Below are 14,601 nucleotides of genomic sequence, written 5' to 3'. Positions count from 1 at the left end.
TGAAATGTGTGCATCTCCGGTCGCCACCTCTCAATCAATGTCGTCACTAGCGACCTATCGTGCTGTACCCGACCAACTTCGGCTCACCGGTAGATACCACCCCGATGTAGTATATCCAGGACGCGAGGATGTGGGGGGCGAGCAGCTAAGATCTCCCATGCTGAGTCCCCTAACCGGGTATGGACCTGAGACTGAGGTTGCAGGTGGATGTCCATATATGTTGCGACCTATGCACGGGCTGAAGATACAATAACTCTCGGTCGAAGGGCCCCAGATCAAGAGGGTGGTGATCCATCTGTTTTACGCATTTTAAATCAATCATTAACAAGTAGTATTAGTTCTGTAATCTTTTATCAAAAAATTTATTAAGGATTGTGATGACCCATCTGGTTTACGTATTTTAAATCAATCATTAACAAGTGATATTAGTTATGTAATCTTTTATCGAAAATTTTATTAAGGATTGTGGTGACCCATCTGTTTTACGTATTTTAAATAAATCATTAACAAGTAATATTAGTTATGTAATCTTTTATCGAAAATTATATTAAGGGTTTTCAATCCTAAGCTACGGGTTATGAATCCTAAACTAAGGGTTTTCAATTCTAAAATATAAAGATTAAAAATTAATAAGTCAAATAATTAACAATTAGTATAAATAATTAATAAATAAACAATTAACTAACTAATCAAATAATTAACAAGTTATTATCATATATTTAATAAATAAACAATTAAGTAACTAATCAAAAAATTAATAAATTATTATCATATATTTAACAAATAAACAATTAATTAACTAATGAAACAATTAAGAAATTATTAACAAATAAACAATTGGCTTAGCAAAAACTAAATAAATAATTAGCCAGTCTAACAATTGAAATAGCTAGTCTAACAATTAATAAATACTTAAGTCGCCAATCGAACAATTAACAAATACTAAATAAACAAGCAATAGATAATTAACTAATTAACAATAGATAAACAAATTAAAAAAAAAGGGGGGGGGGGGGGGATGGGGGGCAGTCACCACTGTGGACTGCCCAACAACGCGCAAACAAATGCGCAATCCACCACAGATCCCTCCCACCATACCTAAGGTGATAATATATTTAGCAATGTAATAAAAAATCATAGTAAAATACCTAGAATGAAGGTGTTTTTGAGTTTTCAAAGTGAGCTCCGCACCGCTCTATTTCAAAATCTAACCTTAGAAACTTGTTCCTACACTTCAATATACCAAGAATATTGAGTTTTGGATTGAAAAACAACAACAACATAGCGTTTTGGGGGTTTGGGGACCACCTGAAATCGCCGTTAATAGCGGGTGGGGCGTCACTATCGAGTCTGTGGTGGGGAAGGAGGGGCAGCTTTTTGTTGCCCCCATTCACGCACTAAATTTGTGCGTGAAAGGCCAAAGCTGATTTTTGCACTTTGGTCCTTTAACGCACGAAATTCGTGCGTGAAAGGCCCAAGTTGCATTTGTGCAGTTTGGTCCTTTCACGCACGAAATTCGTGCGTGAAACCTATTAATGTGTTTTTTTTTGTACTAGTTTGGTTCAACTTTTTTTTTTTTTGTGCTAGAAAAGTCGCGAATTTAAAATACCTCCCAATTGTGAATACTTCCTTCTGTCTCCTGTGTCCAAAACTTTTAAATTTTTCTGAAATCCTTTCCATAATTCAATTTCTATTTTCAAGTTAAAAACCATTAGAGAGGTGTTTTTCAAAATTCTTTTTTGGAAAGTTTCAATTTTGTTTTCACCAAACGCTAAACATCAAAACCATAAAGGAGTTACTATACTATAGTAACAATCAATATGTTCAGAGCTCAGTGCATAAAGGGACCAAACTGGTATTAACTTGTTATTTTTGCTTTTCAATAAAATTGTTTAAAAGGGAACCAACCCTATAACATTGAATCAAAACCCAATTCTGCCAAGAAGCCCTATTTTTTCTCTTTCTCATTCTAACGAGATGAAGACTATGGAAACTGAAGAAGAAAAAGATGGGTTATTTATTTCACTGCAAATTGTTCATTATTACAAGAGAAACTGGTTGAGGAATTCCAAATTTCAACTCAAACAATTCTTGCCTGCTTTTTTCCGGTAAACTCACAATCTTTACTCCTCTTTTAGTATTAATAGAGTAAAATTTGTGTAGTTTGGGAGAAAGTTGATTTTGTTTAACAAGGGTTGTGTTGGTTTTTATGTTGGATTTGAATATTCTATTTTTTTTTTAATTTTAATTTGGTGAAATTTATTAAGTTTGATTATACCTGTGTGCACTGCCAGTCTTCCTAATTGTTTTATATCGTACCATGGCATTCTGTTACAAGCTGGTTGCATCATAAGGAAGAATATCTACTAAAGTCAGAAATGACTAGGTTTACACTATTTAAACTTACAAGGTCATTTCGTATAACTTTTAATCCAAATAAAAAGGTTCATCGCATAATGTAGAAATATTTATTCATCGCAACTTTTAATTAAGATGTTCGCAATTTTTCCTACCTTTTGATCTAATTTGTTAAATAGATTCAGTGGAGGATCATGGTTCTTTCTCATTGCTTTTTTTTTTTGAAACTGGTAACATGGTTCTTTCTCATTGCTACCAGCAAAGTATATCTGAAAATAGAGTTATAAAGATATGCCTAAATAATGGTGAGACTATTTGGCAGGTGTAAAATATATGATAATGGCGTAGTCTCTCTTCACATATTATTCCACGAATGAGAGTTGTTTATATGTGTATTGGCAAATCTATCTATGGAAACAAAATCAGAAAATCCTTAAATATCTCTATCTAGGATTGTGCTATCTACGACAATGTGTCTACGTACATTCTGTAACACTCCCCCTCAAGTTGGAGCATAGATATTAATCATGCCCAACTTGTTACACATATATTCTACTCGGGTTCCATTTAAAGCCTTCGTGACTATATTACCCAATTGCTCTCCCGTCTTCACATAGCCAGTAGAAATCATGTTCTCTTGAATCTTTTCACGGATAAAGTGACAGTCAACCTCAATATGCTTTGTCCGTTCATGGTACACTAGATTTGAGGCAATGTGTAGAGCAGCCTGATTGTCACAACAAAGTTTTGTTGGAGACAATTGCTTCAATCCAACCTCAGCTAAAAGGTGATGTATACATAGTGGTTCACATGTAGATTGAGCCATTGCTCTGTACTCGGATTCTGCACTAGTTCGAGATACAACATTTTGTTTCTTACTCCTCCAAGATACCATATTTCCACCAACAAAGACGCAGTAGCCAGTAGTAAATCTTCTATCAATTCTTGATCCATCCTAATCAGCATCTGCAAAACACTCAATTCGAGTATGTCCTTGATTGTTGTACAATATACCAAGACCAGGAGCTCCTTTCAAATAGCACAAGATCTATTCCAAGGCTGCCAATTGTTGGACTGTCGGTGCAGACATGAATTGACTAACAATACTGACAGCATAAGCAATAACTAGACGGGTCACCGTGAGATAGTTTAGTTTTCCAACTAACCTTCTGTATCTTTCCGGATCATCAAAAGGGTCACCATTATCCTTAGTAAGATGTACACTAGGAACCATTGTTGTGCCACATGGCTTGGCTCCCTACATTCCAATTTCTGCAAGTAGGTCAAGTACATACTTTCTTTGGGACAAGAAAATCCATTTCTTGCTAATTCTACGCCCAAGAAGTGTTTTAGCTACCCCAAGTGTTTGGTATGAAACTTGGCGTGTAAAAAATTTTTGGGATAAGAAATACCTGCACAATCATCTCCTATAATAACAATATCGTCAACATAGACAACTGGAAGAATAATACAATCGTTGACTGTCTGTAGAAGACTGAGTGATCACGCTTGCTCTTTTTCAATCCAAATTCCTGAACTACATCGCTGAATTTGCCAAACCAGGCATGAGGACTCTGCTTCAGACCATATAGAGACTTCCTCAGATGACAAAATTTTCCATACTCCCCCTAAGAAACAAACCTAGATGGTTACTCCATATACACCTCTTCATGGAGATCACCATGAATGAACGCATTCTTGATAGTCAACTGATGTAAAGGCCTAAGCTGAGATGCAGCCAAAGAAATAAACAAGCGGGCTGAATTGCGCTTGGCTACCCGGGAGGAGAAGGTATCAAAATAATCCACCCCATAAATCTGAACATAGCCTTTAACCACAAGTTTGGCCATAAGTCTTGCGAAAGAGCCATCAGGATTAACTTTGACTGCAAAAATCGACTTGCACCCTGCTGCTTTCTTTCCTTTGGGTAAATCCACCAAATCCAAGTATGATTTTCATCCAGAGCATGTATCTGCTCAAGCATTGCGTCATGCCATCTAGGATGGTTCAAGGCTTCCTTCACTGTTTTGGGAATAGAGATAGAGTCTAGACAGGCAGTCGAGCAACTAGATGCTGGAGATACACGGTCATAAGAAACAAAATTAGCAATAGAATATGTGGATTTGCACTGACGTGTACCTTTCCGAAGAACAATAGGAAGGTCGAGATTTTCTGGACGAAGGAATTGATGTAGGACATGTCATCAATCTCTCACCTCCTCGAGTAAACTTGAACAATTGGCGTGCTTGCTGGCATAGATGGAGTAGGTTCTGAAGGCACAATAGTCGAATGATGCTCAATTAAGGAGATAGAAGAACAACATCATCTGATTGTTCTGTCACAGCACGGGTAATCTGATAGACTAACCATTCATTATCCTCCCCCTGACTTGAATAAATAGAAGGTGCTCAAAAGAATGGTGTAGTCTTTGAAATACCACATTAGTAGAGGATATTTTTCCAGGTTCAGTAGAATAAGACCGGTACTCCTTTTGAAGACAAGAATAGCCCAGGAAAACACTCTTCAATGCCTTGGGATCCAACTTGGTAACAGATAGTCAAACATCTCGAACATAGCAAATGCTTCCAAACACTTTAGGTTCCACCGGAAATAATGACTTGTTTGGAGAAAAAACATTGTAAGGCATATTACCAGCAAGCATAGTAGATGGGCTGCGATTAATCAAAAAAGCAAGCTGTAGAGACCACAACAACAACAACAACAACAACAAGAAGCCCAGTAGAATCCCACAATATGGGTCTGGGGAGGGTAAAGTGTACGCAGACCTAACCCCCACCTTGAAAGGTAGGGCGGCTGTTTCCGAAAGATCCTCGGTTCAAGATAGGAAAACAAGACAAAAAGTCAGATAGGGACAAGCATATCAAAAACAATATGAAAACGAGGAATAACAAAAGCGAGAAAGTCATGATAGGACAGTCCGGAAAGAAAGGAGCATTAGCTACCATAGATAAATAAGATAGTCAAAGTACAAAGGCCCAACAAATATAAGCTGTAGAGACCACATTTGCGCAAAACTGTTTAAGAACCTTCATTTGAAACAAAGTGCCCGAGCTGTCTCAAATAGATGCCTCCTCTTCCTCTCAACAACTCCATTTCACGAGGGTGTATCAACACAAAGGTGTAAAGAAGAGAAACTCTCAATAATAATAATAATAATAATAATAATAGTCTAACGAAAATAACAAAATCCGCCCCTATATATATAGGGGAAACTTATCCCAAATAGAATGAGATTAGAATCTACTTTTATGGAAATAATTAAATACTAAAACCTAACCAGAAAACTTTAAACTAGGAAAGCATGTAAAATAATTCCCAAAAACTATTCCCTATCAAAATAGGAAAAGTTGCCTAATATTAGGGTACTTTCAAACGTGAGGTTGCTGCCCTTTTTGGTCAGAATTTCAGCCCTTTTATGGGTCTGATTTTCAGCTATTTGGGCTTCATTTGGGCTCCATGTGGGTCCCAATCTTCCTCCTCTTGAGCTTGGACTTGGACCATAAAGTATGTGTAGCATTTAGCCCATTCCTTTTCACAATTCTTGAACTCGTTCTTGCTCTTTTCTTCCATGATAAGTATCTTCTTGATTTCCAATTGAAGTCCAGCAACCTTGGCTTGCATCTCCTTAGCTTTTGACCTTGAAGATGGTCTTCTTAGGGCTTCTATAGCGCCATCCTTGCCCATGGAGCTATCACCGGTTTTAGAAACAACAGGACATGGCCCCCAAACATCAGAATGAACTAACTCAAAAGCTGACTAACCCATTTATTAACCCTTGGACCCACCGAGATACGCTGGTGTTTTGCAAATCGACATGACTCGCAATCCAATGAGGAAATATTTTGAAATTGAGGACAAAGCTTCTTCAACAGAGGTAGAGAAGGATGTCCCAATCGACAATGTGCTTCAAATGGAGACACGACACTGGAACAGGCAACAGAGTGATACTCCCATTCGTCAAAGATGTAAAGGTTATCAGATACATGTCCTTTACCAATAACCTGATTTGTCGTAAGATCCTGAAACCAGAGGCAAATCTAGGATTTCAAGAGGATGGGTTCACCATTGCTTGCTAAGAATATTTTTTTACAAAAAAAGTCGCAAAAGTGCATTTAGTTGGGTTCGATCCTACAACCTTAAGGAGTTAAATCCAGCATTTAACCAGTGCTCCACTCAATCTTGTTTGACCATGTGTTCCTTCAGTTAATATTAGATATATTTTAATAATTATATACATAATATACTGAGTTTAGTCGAGTGGCCATGTGTTCACGTGACCCATTTTCCCTACCTGAATTCGCCCCTGTCTGAAACAGATAGTGATCGGGATAGAACGAGATGTAACAATTAAGGTCTCTAGTAACTTTACTAATAGAAATTAAATTAAAGGCCAACTTTGGTAGACTTAATACAGATGACTGGGTAATAGAGGAGGTTGGTTTGACAGTCCCAAATCTAACACTAGTGATTTGTGGCACCCGAATCAATAACCCATTTATTTGAAGAGGTGCTAAAACATGTTTTATCTGACTCAACAGAGAAACTCTTCAACAATTTTTGATATTGAGAAACATTTGCCAACTCAACAGCCAAAACTGAAATTGTTTTCTCAGATGATGAACTAGAACCAGACATTTTCAACTAATATTTAGTCGAAAAAGAGTTAAAAATAGATTACAGATGTCCAGCAGCAACCAAATCAACAAGACCTATGAATAGGTATTCTGCCAACAGAAATGTCCCTCACAAACCAAGAAGATGATTTGTCCAATGGTGAGACCTGAACCCAAGGCTGAAAATAGTCTCGAACAGACCTCAAAAAGAATTAATGAAAGCATGAAACTTTACCCAAGTCTTAGAAATAAATAGTCATAAATAGTCTCCTAATAGAATTCTTGAATCTAGACAGTACCACCCAAAAGGTTCAAAATAGAATTTGAATCTGAGATCCACGGATAACAAAATCCAACAAATACCAAAGCCCTACACTCAAAATTAATGGTGGTTGGAAGAAGAGAGCAGAAAAGATCTATCAAAGAGCTACACTTGAGACAAAAATAGGAAGTGAAGTAAAACACCTTCCAACAGAGTTTTAATGGTCACGGATACATCATGAATGACGACGCGATACAGTTGTGTCGTGACCCCACTTTAAAACACCTTCCAACAAAGTTTTAGTGGTCACGAATACGTCATGAATGACGACGCGATACAGTTGTGTTGTGACCCCACTTTAAAACACCTTCGAACAGAGTTTTAGTGGTCATGAATACGTCATGAATGACGGCGCGATACAGTTGTGTCGTGACCCCACTTTAATTAGTGGTCACATGAGAGGCACGTGCATTTGACACTGCAATATAAAGACATTGAAACTATTGTGGAAAGAGCATGAACGAATTTCCGGTATCATTTCTCCCTCATTTCTTCTCGACCTCTATTCTTTCTGTTCTCTCTCTTCCTCATTCTAATTCTCTTCCTCATTAGCTTAGTTTAATTCAGTTAGTTTCCTCTTGTAATCAAATTTCATTTTACAGTTTATGAAAATCCAGAAAATTTTCCCAAAAGTGTTTAGTTCAATTTCAGTTTTGCATTAGAATTCAGATCAAAATTGGATCATGACATTCTGTCAGATCACGCACCGGCGAGTGAAACTGGTGATGGCTCTTGCCGGAAATCTCCTTCTGTCTCTTCTTATGGTGGTGGTGAAATAAACCAGTCAGTCCTTAGGGTGGACCCAAATAGCCGAGATCTCCTCTCAGGGTGCTAAGAAAGGTATGGAATTTCTGAACAACGATTTAAGGAAACAAAATCAGAAAATCCCAAAATATCTCTATCTATGCTATCTACGACAATGTGTCTATGTACATTCTGTTACGGAAGTAAAGGAATGCACAAATTTTTGAGCGCTGTAATTGTTATTAGGGAAAAGGTGCAAATATACCCTCAACTTTGTGATTTAGAGCAGATATACCCCTCATTAAAAAGTTGTGCATATATATCCCTGCCGTCACACAAATGCTGCAAATATACCCTTTTCGCTCACAGTTTTTTTTTTTTTTTTTTTTTTTAAATCATTTAGCTTGATTTTTAATTTTAAAAATGTCATGTAGCTTTAAAAAAAATATCTTTACCTATTTTTTTAGTAGATTTGTTTTTAAAGCCACATGGTAATTTCTTTTTCTAGTGGTCGAGTCTGGTTCATTTAAAAAAATGGCTAGACTTATTTTTTTAAAGCCGCGGAGGTATTTTTCAAAACAAACGAGACATCCCACTAGAAAAAATAATTGCCTCATGGCTTTAAAAAATAAGTCTATTAGAAAAATGGGTAGACTTATTTTTTTAAAGCCATGTGACATTTTATTTATTAAAAGATAAGCTAAATGATTTTTTTTTTTTTTAAAAATCTGGCTGCGAAAAGGGCATATTTGCATCATTTTTGTAACAGCAGGGGTATATTTGCACCACTTGTGTAACGGTAGGGGTATATATGCACCACTTTTTTAACGAGGTATATTTGCTCCAAATCGCAAAGTTGAGTGGTATATTTGCACCTTTTCCCTTATTATTAAGTAGATGTTTCTCCTTACTATTTGTTGGTGTACTATGGCTATTGCAAATGATATAGAGGCCATGATAGACTTCTTGGGTTCATTACATATTCAATTGTCCTATAAATATCTTTAAATCACCTTTTGGTTGCTGACTCTTTAATACAAATATCTTTTAACAATGACAAAAAACATATGCATAAATTATGATTTCGCCATGATAGACTTCTTGGGTTCATTACATATTCAATTGACCTATAAATATCTTTAAATCACCTTTTGGTTGCTGACTCTTTAATACAAATATCTTTTAACAATGAGAAAAAACGTATGCATAAATAATGATTTCGCCCTAGTTTTTTTTTTTTTTTTTTTTTTTTTTTGATTTCAGAAATGATTGTATTTGTCTCGAATTTCTCACTAGATTTTGGTTAAAGTATCCAAAGTCTATTGATTAGATCCAGCACGGATCCCACACCCACATCCACCTTGTGTCGACACAGGTGTGACACCGGAAGTGAAGAGTCCAAGCAACGTTGCTTATTTGTAAGAGTTGCGAAATTGGAATTTAGGTGTACATAATGATGTTGCGTCCTTGAGGACAATTGATGTCCGCACTTAATAAGACTAGTAATGGACTTTTAGCTAGCATATACAACTGTTAGGATGAAGAAAAGAGTGCATTAGGAGGCTGTATATCCGTCATTCTGTGAAACAAAGAAAAGTAAAATTGGAGCAGGCATCCCTAGGCACCTGCTATTTCCCCCAAAGCGAGAGATAAACTAGATGCCCTTTTTTCTGTTTTGAACTTTGCATGAAACAACTTGAGGAGCGCTAAATGCTTCTCTTGGTGAAGTAAATCAAGAGGTTCCTCCTTTATTGAACCAACATACTTCTAGATAGGCTGCAGCTATGTGGTTTCTTATGGACACCACACAAAGTATATGAAACTAGAATTGGATGAACTTCAATTGATATAGCCTGTTATAACTTATAATTACATACCGGATTTGGCTTTTACCTGTTTCACTTATATGAAATCTGGTTCCAAGAAGCTGATGTGCCCAGTTTTTAAATTACACATATTGTGCTCGCAACTACAAATTGGGAAAAGAAACTACTCCTAATTTAAAATTGTGTTTTAGCTTCTGCATTTCTAACGAAGATTAAATATGGACTGTCCTCTCTCTTACTAACTCTTTCAAAATTGTTTGATCAGGCCTGTAAGATGTCGAGCTTTGATCCAGTTACATACACTTTGCCCAAGCATGATGAGGGAACCATTGTTCCCACTCCTAAGCCTCAACATGTTGTGACAAGTACAGTTATTGATGGACAGAAAGCAACAAACGATGTGGTTAAAAATAAGCGTCCCATACGTAACCGTGATTCACATCCACTGCTTACATCCAATCAAGTTCCATCAGTTGAAGGTTCACCCCACGCTAGTCATGAGAATGAAGCACCAAGATATGATGGGTGGCCGTTTCGTACTCCAGAAACTAGGCTGCCACCATTTGATGGCCCGTTTGAGTCCTTGACTGAGGAAGAGTTGGCCTTCTTTGATAACCCTGATCCTGAATATCCAAGAAAGAGGCCAAGAAATGATTGAAAGTAAGAACCATGATATGGTACATTCTAGTGGTTCTAGTTAGAGTTACAGTTTTTTTTTTTTTGTAAATACAAACTTCCAGTTCATGAGTAAAGGTGTGAAGGCACTAGATGTGAAGAGGAGTCCGAAGACGGTTGAGCTGGAGAGGGAACTCAAATTGAAGAAGAGTGAGATTGATAGCTTTGTCAAGAAAGTTGAATTGCTGGAATGTGAAAAGGCAGTCCTTTCTCATCAACAAGATTCAGATATCCAATGGGGAAGATTTCAAAAGTGTGACTAGTTTGGATTTGGAAATGTAGGTTGTGGAGTTGAGGTGCTTGAATAAGGAGCTACAACTTCAGAAAAGAGATATTGCTTGCAGGCCTTCTTCCATGGAATCCCAGCTAGCCATTGTTGGAAAAGTTCCAGAGGTATTTACTTTTACTACTTTGCCTTATTGATCTAATATGGATAAGAGTAGCCAGTTTGCATTTTCTTGGAAACTCCAGTTTTGAAATTTTGAACTTGAAAAACCTTGTTAAATTGGCCATAGATGCCTATAATGCAAAGTTTTCTTTAGTAGTTTGTAGTGAAATACTTCCTCTGTCCCATATTAGTTGTTATGTTTCGGTTTTCTCGAGTCACTTTTACTAAATTGGATTAGATTAATTCAATATTTTAAATTACAATTTAGATATTCAATAATTATATGAAAGTATTACTATATGTTGCAATTCATATCATATCAATATGGTGAAACAATATTTTTTATAATGCTTGTTCAAATTCATGTAGCTTGACTCTCGAAAAGTGGAACATGACAAGTATTTTGGAACGGAGCGAGTACTGAAAAATGTGGTTCAACCTTTATCTTGTATTTTTCATGGTTTGTGTAGGGAAAAATGAATTTGTCGAATAATTGTAATTGGTTGGCTTGATTATATCTTGTTTCACTTTATTCCTATCAGGGAGACACAATTGAGAATATTAAAGCAGAGGCTTGTTTGTTGAGACACAAAAATGAAAACCTTTGCAAACAAGTTGAGGGTCTTCAAATGAGTCGGTTGAATGAGGTTGAAGAGCTGGCCTACTTGAGGTAACTCATGTTTGCGAGAAGAGTTGCGTAGTTGCTCGTCCATGACATGTGATAAGACTTCTAGCCCTCATGGTATTGAGAAAAGTAGGGAGTCACTTTGCTTGTCTTATGATCATAGTGATGAGGACTCAAAATGTAGTAGCGCAAGGAGGTTAAGCCTCGTTAAGAAGCTAAAGAAATGGCCTATTACTGATGAAGATATGCAACTAGTCGAGATCCCAGATACTGTCATTAATCATAGTTGGGAGGATTCACAAAGTTATAATCGCAGGCACTCGATAAGTGGATCAAAATTTTGTGTGGAGGACTTGATATTTAATAAGAGAAGGTAATCAGATGGCTTTATGTGTTCCAAGGAAGTGGAGAAGGAGATTGAGCCTCTTGTTTCCCAACATAAATTAACCAATCCCTTGGAGGTCGAGAAACATGTCTTACGGATTCCTAACCCCCCTCCAAGGCCTTCATCTGTTGCTTTAATTGAACAAGAAGGAGAAAATTCTGTTCAAGTTCCTGGTCCTCCACCACCACCTCCTCCAAAACTTAAGGGAAAAACTACATCAGGCATGGTACACAGAGCTCTTCAAGTAGAAGAGTTTTATCATTCACTGATGATGAGAGACTCTAGGAAGGATTCGTTAAATGGAGGAGTATGTGATTCCTTCTCAAGTGTTGCAGACGTATGTAGTAGCATGATCGGTGAAATTGAGAACAGATCATCATATTTTCTGGCTGTAAGTTGTTCTCTCTGGTCTTCTCATTCTATTATTGTCAATAAGGCCCGCTTAACCATATCAATAACGGGTATATTGCACTCTAATGACTCAAGATGTCCAAGAACATTGACACTGTATCTGGATTTCCTTTGTCCTCCTTTCCGATTATCTAGTCCAGCAACGAGGAATTATTTAGATTTTTCCCAGCAGATGTTTTCCATTTCAGTCTATGGACTTAATTTTACTCCTGATTGCATATTGTTGTCCCACCTCCAGATAAGGGCAGGTGTGGACCATATTTTGGCAATTCAACAATTTAGGACAGAGTCAGGTTTCTCTTGCACAGATTTTTGGTAAACATTATTCAGTTGGCAATAGCAATGACGTACTCTGCGCGATCACGATCCTGATGAAGTTTTACCCTTGGAGATCGCGCTCCTATCACCGTCATCGCATTGAACAATTGACTAAAGTCAACGCACCCTTTTTACTCTATGTGACTAAAGTCAACGCACCCTTTTTACTCTATGCCTTGTGTGTGATCGTGATACAAAAAGGTTCTTTGTGTCGCGATGCCTTGTGTGTGATTGTGATACAAAAAGGTTCTTTGTGTCGCGATGCCTTGTGTGTGATCGTGATACAAAAAGGTTCTTTGTGTCGCGATCCCTCTGAAGGATGCACCAGTGCAATTTACAATATCAAATCTGGTGACCTGAGACCCTCGGTTTTCAACCTAAACAATGCCAAGAAGTTCCAAATGGTATTGTTGACTTATACAAAGTCTCAAAACATGTTTTGGAGTAAAAATGCTCAAAAAGAGGAGTTGAATTGTTACAGAAGCGGCGGTAGTTACAAGTTACAGCTTACACAGACACCAGTTCATACCGTGGCTAGCAGTCCAGAATGGGCTTGCAACTGTGGATAGATTAGCAAAATGACGGACTCAAGTTGCACAAGCATATGTCCTGTGCAATACTGTGGCCGTGGAAACTTTGGATCACTTATTTTTTGAATGCAGGTATACCAGATTCATTTGCGCTACTCTTCTCAAGTGGAAGGGGGTAACAAGACAAGTTGGTTCATGGGCTGAGGAAATAGAATGGCTAACCAAACAGGTGACCAACAGTAGACCAAGAGCAGCTTTAATGAGGTTCATCTTTGCTGCAGCAGTGGGTCAAATTTGGGCAGAAAGAAATGCAAGAAGATTGCAAATCTAGTGTGCTGATCATCAGACATGTCGTACTGCAACTGCACATTAGAAGGCAGAAATTTTGTAAATGGAATAGGCTACATAGTTATTCTGTATAGGCTATCTTTACCTTTGTAAATGCTTAGTGATAGCTTAGAATAGGGAATCAATGAGGGAGCGGCTCGAGTCCAAAAAGAGCTGGCTGTGTATAATGAGTTACTTGCTTAAATAAAAAAAAAAAAAAGAAAAAAAAAAGAGAGTTACAGCTTAGACTATTCAGTTGGCATGTGGTAGAAGAAACTTGGCTGAAGTGCATGTTCTTCTTAGTGGCATTTAATGGTGCATCTGTAAGTAAAAAGCAATGTGATTTGGTACATATTTGGTAAAAAGCATATAACATTAAATTGTGAAATTTTAAAAAAGAAGAAGTTATTTTCTTGCTAAAGATAATCCCTTAATTTAATATTACTAACTTTTATTATCATCTCCTTCCCTGACTTCTCAATTTCTCGATGAAATTAGGTCACCTCCTTTCTTCGTTAGTGTCATTTAATCCTTCTTAGTTATTTTTGTTGTTTAAGTTTTTTTCTTATTCATTTGTTTTTTTGGTGCTGGAATATCGGAGATAAAATTATAGATCTGTGTCTTAATATCTTTTGTACTCCCTAGGACGCTTTCGATGTTGAAAATCCAAAAGTTGCTGTGATTGTTGATATTTCATTTGTTAAAAGTTACCGTTTTTATTTTATTTATTTGGTAAGTTAAAAAAGTACAAAATATGAAAGGAATTTTGATGAAAATGAAACTCTAGCATAAAGTAAACATGGTGAAATATAGTCAATGTTAAGCGTGACTTCGATTAAATTTAATTTTGAGGAGATGACAGAAAATAATTTTATTATAAGATATATATAACATTAGAGTTGGGCTTTAAAGATGAGTATAGTGTGAATTGAGAAATGGTGAAAATAAAATGGAGGGAAATGGAAGTATTACTATATGTTGCGATTCATATAATATCAATATGGCGAAACAATATTTTTTATAATGCTGGTTCAAATTAATGTAGCTTATATGGAATG

At 36.8% G+C, this 14,601-nt stretch overlaps 1 pseudogene; it reads left to right on the top strand.

The window, feature by feature from the left end:
- The first annotated feature begins 1,379 nt into the window (after nucleotides 1–1,379).
- Nucleotides 1,380–13,798, top strand: LOC132614106 (protein CHUP1, chloroplastic-like; annotated as a pseudogene).
- Nucleotides 13,799–14,601: the final 803 nt, after the last annotated feature.

The sequence above is a fragment of the Lycium barbarum genome, chromosome 10, assembly GCF_019175385.1.
Source record: "Lycium barbarum isolate Lr01 chromosome 10, ASM1917538v2, whole genome shotgun sequence".
Lineage (NCBI taxonomy): Eukaryota > Viridiplantae > Streptophyta > Magnoliopsida > Solanales > Solanaceae > Lycium > Lycium barbarum.
Note: the sequence above shows the minus strand (reverse complement) of the source record. Positions and strands in the feature narration are given on the sequence as shown.